Source organism: Stomoxys calcitrans, chromosome 5 (assembly GCF_963082655.1).
Source record: "Stomoxys calcitrans chromosome 5, idStoCalc2.1, whole genome shotgun sequence".
Classification (NCBI taxonomy): Eukaryota; Metazoa; Arthropoda; class Insecta; order Diptera; family Muscidae; genus Stomoxys; species Stomoxys calcitrans.
The window spans coordinates 137944704-137950933 of NC_081556.1; positions in this window are offsets into that span (position 1 = coordinate 137944704).

The window sequence follows — 6230 nt, forward strand, 5'->3', positions numbered from 1 at the left end:
TTTCTCAAAAATGTTGTTAAAGCAAGTTGTACGTATATCTTCTCCGTACAATGACTTGAGAACGGATTCGGCTTTTTCACGTCCACACATTAGATTACTACGACTGTCCCAGGTGAACCATTTGGTATTGATCTTCATTCTGTCCTCTCTTACAATAATTTTAAACTTTTTAGATTCGTTTAAAATTTCCTTTCTGACCATTAACATGGCTACTTTGTTCTTCTGCCTTCTTGGATTAAGGTCTCGATCTATCGAAATGGATGTACCTGCTAAATTTCTTGTATTTCGGAGCACTTCCATTGCATTACTCTCATTTCCAAAATCGGCAATTACGGTTTGCGTACCATTTCGTTCGAAAATTGTGCGGGCTGATGTGATTGTAGGCGAGATATTCAATCTTTCCGTGCATATCTGCATAACAGCATTTAGCGGTGGTTTTATGTTTGATATTCCTTTGAAAATGAGTCTTGAGTTCGATATTTGGTGTTCCAGCCAACGTAAACTATCTTCACCTTCCTGCATTTTGACCCTCAATGTGCTTATCTCATCTTTCAACATTTGATTTTCAGCTTTTAGTTGTGCAATTTCGGCTTTGGCAGCTAATACTCCATCTTTTACTTCTTCTATATCTTGTTTTGTAGGAAGATTGGCAAGCTTTTCCTCCAACAGTCCATTCATTGTAGTTTTCATTAACTCCATCAAATCACTTACGTCACTGGTGGAGGGTATATAAGATTCGGCCTGGCCGAACTTAGCACGCTCTTACTTGTTTACTATTAAGAACACACTTACGTTTGAGTTACGAGGGGTTTATAAATAATTGAAGAAGGGCCAATTGAAACCGACACTCTTGTTTAATACTTAGACCAGTCAACTGGTGTCTAAGCGACAGCACAAGGTAATGATACAAAGGTAGGGGAACATGATGCTCGCGTGTATTTTATCATAAAATACTGAGAAAATTGGGTCAAAGTTCAATCAAAATGGCATAACCGCTTTATACAATTCTGCCTCCTTAAGGATTTGTATCCCTACCCACCCAAAAGGCTCACCTGAGCAAATATTGGGTTGCCCAAAAAGTAATTGCGGATTTTTCATATAGTCGGCGTTGACAAATTTTTTCAACGGCTTGTGACTCTGTAATTGCATTCTTTCTTCTGTCAGTTATCAGCTGTTACTTTTAGCTTGCTTTAGAAAAAAAGTGTAAAAAAAGTATATTTGATTAAAGTTCATTCTAAGTTTTATTAAAAATGCATTTACTTTCTTTTAAAAAATCCGCAATTACTTTTTGGGCAACCCAATAGAACCATGTAGCCAACATTCTATAGTACTCTCGCTGTGTGTTTGTCACACACTCATCCATCGTAAACGATGAAGTTCAAGCAAACATTCCAACATTCATCGATCCATCCATCCAGCCAAGCAACAACCATCCGTTGTCCATACGACTGACTGACTACACATGCCTACGTGCAACATATTCGTCATTTTGTTGGCAATTTTTGTTGGTATAGCTGCAGTCTCTTTGTGAATTGTTGATAGACTCTGTCTTCTCAAAAAGGCATGAGACGACAGTCTTGAAACAAAAAAATAACATCGTAGGTTTTATCTGCTACACCAAGCATGCCAAACAGCCGGCTGGACCACCATCAGCAACACCACGAGACACACTGCACTCCACTTTCCATTCCCTTGGACAATGTCAACTTTCATGGCTCGTTCATTCATGGCTATTGGTAAAGCCGCCAATATCGCATTGTAACTGAAGCGGCAGCGACACCCAACTAAAGCCAATATCTGCACTTACGCCCCAATGCTGCGGGGAGGCATAACAAAACAACAAAAAACCAACAGACACTTACATCACTCACTCATTGGCAGACCAGTCAATCGCAGTCTGTTCCGTCCAGTCAGTCATTGAGTCAATAAGTCATTTAGGCATTCAGTCATGACCATGTTTAGTTGTGGCTTAAAAGATAACATTCGCAAAACATGGTCAACGAAAATTAACAAAATGCGACAGCAACAACGACAACATGGTCATAGCGTCAATTTAGCCTGCAACCCAGAGCACAGACCATGGTTTCTTTTACCCTTGTCTTCCTATGAACTGTGGCAAAGATGTGGCAAAAACAAGCAGAACTTCCAACATAAAAGTAATTAAATTTATAAGTAAATACAACAGCAAAAAAACAAAACGCTTAACAAAACGGTACGAAATGAAAGAAGTTTGCAGATATTGGTGCATCGATAATAACTCCATGGACATTAGGGTGGAATTTTGTCTACAGCAAAATATTGCAAAACAAATTACCACAAAAATTATATTTTGGGAAAATTTCCCATAGAAATTAAATTGTCACAAAGTTTTCTAAAAAAAAATAAAAAAAAATCCTATAGGCAGAAAATTTTACAAAATTTTCCATAGAAATAAAATTCTGACATAAATTCGCATAAAAATTAAAATTTGGAAAAAATTTCCTTTGGTAAAGAAACAAAATTAGCGAAATCTCCCAAAGACATTCAATTTTAAAACAATTAAAAAAAAATCATAAAGAAAAACAATCGTAGTAATATAGTCGGCGTTGACAAATTTTTTCAACGGCTTGTGACTCTGTAATTGCATTCTTTCTTCTGTCAGTTATCAGCTGTTACTTTTAGCTTGCTTTAGAAAAAAAGTGTTTACATTTGTTTGTTTGGCGTCAATTTTAATATGGATACCACATGTATTGAAAGAAATTCATTTAACAAACCTAATCAACGCTTGTGATATGCACCTTAAACGCAATGAATTCGATACGTTTTTAAAACGAATCATAACTGGAGATGAAAAATGGATTGTTTACAACAACGTTAGTCGAAAACGATCATGGTCCAAGCATGGTGAACCAGCTCAAACCACTTCAAAGGCTGATATCCACCAAAAGAAGGTTATGCTGTCTGTTTGGTGGGATTGGAAGGGTGTGGTATATTTTGAGCTGCTTCCAAGGAACCAAACGATTAATTCGGATGTTTAATGTCAACAATTGAACAAATTGAATACAGCCATCAATGAGAAGCGACCAGAATTGGTCAATCGTAAAGGTGTCATATTCCACCAGGACCACCAGCTAGACCGCACACATCTTTGGTCACTCGCCAAAAACTGAGTGAGCTTGGCTGGGAACTTTTGATGCATCCACCATATAGCCCTGACCTTGCACCATCAGACTACCATTTATTTCGATCTTTGCAGAACTCCTTAAATGGTAAAACTTTCGGCAATGATGAGGCTATAAAATCGCACTTGGTTCAGTTTTTTGCAGATAAAGGCCAGAAGTTCTATGAGCGTGGAATACTAAATTTGCCAGGAAGATGGCAAAAGGTTATCGAACAAAATGGCAATTATATATTTGATTAAAGTTCATTCTAAGTTTTATTAAAAATGCATTTACTTTCTTTTAAAAAATCCGCAATTACTTTTTGGGCAACCCAATATAAAAAACCAACTTGTGTTTGTTTGTATGTTCGGTATTGACTCAAAAACGGCTGTACCGATTTCCTTGAAATTTTCACAGATTTTGTAGGAAGGAAACATAGGCTATATAATTATTTTGACATCTGAAGGGGGGGGGGGGGGGGGGGGGGGGCCGACCCTCCCCCAAAAGTAATACCCACAAATAAAAGTGTACCAATCAAGACAATATGGGACTCAAATGAAAGGTAGTCAGAAGTAGAGTACGAAATTCATATTAAAAATTGGGTCAAAGTAATTGGAGGACAGCACCAACTTCCAAACCCCCTTAAAATGTTAATTGGACGAGCATGACAATATTGGACTCAAATAAAAGGTATTCTGGAGTAGATTACGAAAATGCTCAGGAAGAAGGATAGGCTTTATAATTTGTTGATATCTGAAGGGGGGCGGACCCTAGCCCGTTACCTAAAAAACACTACCCAAAATCAAAAGTCCACCGATAAGGACAATATGGATATCAAATGAAAGATATTGAAGAGTAGAATGGGAATGTGGGAATTAAAAATTTGGTCCAAATATCCAGGAAGTCGCCCTAACCCCAGAACTTCAAAAAGCAGAGAAATTGAACGTCCATACCAATAAGGGGCTCAAATAAAAGGTATTCGGGAATAGATTACGAAGTGTAAGGAGTCATCCCGACCACCAAAAATCATTCCGACCCCCAAAAATGGGCATATGACCAACCATGACTATATAAGACTCGAGTTGTTTGTTTGTTCTGTAGAATCAAAAAGGGCTGAACCAACTTTCTCAAAAATTGTCACAAATTGTGTAGGTTCTGTGGATGGAAACATAGGTTACACCCTCCACCATAGGATGGGGGTATACTAATTTCTCTGTCTGTCGAAAGCCCGCTTACTCTCGACGGAGTAAAGCTAGCCTCTTGAAATTTTGCACGAATACTTTTTATTAGTGTTGGTCGGTTGGGATTGTAAATTAGTCATATCGGTTAATATTTTGATATAGCTGCCATATAAACCGATCTTAGATCTTGACTTCTTCAGTCACTAGAGGGCGCAATTCTTATCCGATTTGGCTGATATATAGCATGAAGTATTCTACTATGATGTCCAACAACTGTGTTAAGTGTGGTTCAAATCGGTTCATAACCTGATATAGCTGACATATAAACCGATCTTAGATCTTGACTTCTTCAGCCTCTACAGGGCGCAATTCTTATCCGATTTGGATGAAATTTTGCATGAGGCGTTTTGTTATGACTTCTAACAACTATGCTATGTATGGTTCAAATCGGTTCATAACCTGATATAGCTGCCATATAAACCGATCTTGGGTCTTGAGTTTTCTTGAGCCACTAGAGAGCGCAATTCTTATCCAATTCTTTCAACAATTGTGTTAAATATGGTTTAAATAGATCAATAACCTGATATGGCTGCCATATAAACCGATCTGGGGTCTTGATTTCTTGAACCTCTAGAGGTCGCAATTATTATACGATTTGGCTGAAATTTTGTACAACGACTTCTCTCATAACCTTCAATATACGTGTCAATTATGAGTCCGTCTATAGCCTGATACAGCTCCCATAAAAACCGATCTCTCCGACTATATTACTACTATTGGGTTGCCCAAAAAGTAATTGCGGATTTTTCATATAGTCGGCATTGACAAAATTTTTCACAGCTTGTGACTCTGTAATTGCATTCTTTCTTCTGTCAGTTATCAGCTGTTACTTTTAGCTTGCTTTAGAAAAAAAGTGTAAAAAAAGTAGATTTGATTAAAGTTCATTCTAAGTTTTATTAAAAATGCATTTACATTTAAAAAATCCGCAATTACTTTTTGGGCAACCCAATACTGTATTACCGACAATTACTTTTGGGGCAACCCAGTACTATTCATATTTTTCATATAGTCGGCGTTGACAAAGTTTTTCAACGGCTCTGTAGTTGCATTCTTTCTTCTGCCAGTTATCAGCTGTTACTTTTAGCCTGCTTTAGAAAAAAAGTGCGCAAAATTTTGTTTACATTTGTTTGTTTGGCGTCAATTTTAATATGGATCCCACAAAGGAGCATTTTCGTCATATTTTATTTTATTATTTCCATAAAGGAAAAAACGCGGAGCAGGTTGCTAAAAAGTTACGAGATGTGTATGGTGATAAAGCCTTAAAAGGAAGACAGTGTCAACATTGGTTTCGCAAATTCCGTTCTGGAGATTTTTCACTTAAAGATGAGCCGCGTTCAGGTCGGCCAAATAAAGTTGATGATGACCAAATCAAAGCATTAATCGAATTGAATCGTCATGTAACTGAGCGTGCGATAGGAGAGAAGTTAAATATACCAAAATCAACCGTTCATTTTCGCATAAAAAGTCGTGGACTGGTTAAAACCGGAGGAAAACTCAAGCAAGAGCCCAATAACGTCGCCGCTCAAGATCCAAAAAGGAATAAGGAATGTGTGAAATAAATTTTTTGTCTTATCACAAATAAATTGCTATTGTGAATGCATGTTGTTTTGATGGTGTTGGGTGTTTTTCAGGTTTTGGGGAAAAATTAAGAACATTTTCCTTAAACAAAATCAACGAGAATGGCTTCAGGTATTCCCTTCTCTATAAAATTAAGAAAAGCTTGAAAGGCTTAACTCATATTCAGGTGTCGCTTGTTTGGCTGTAGCCCCACGACAATGCTTCAGGTCAATTGAAACACGAGTTCTACTGATAGGCGACTGGCATTCGCCTCACCCAGCCATAAAGTTAT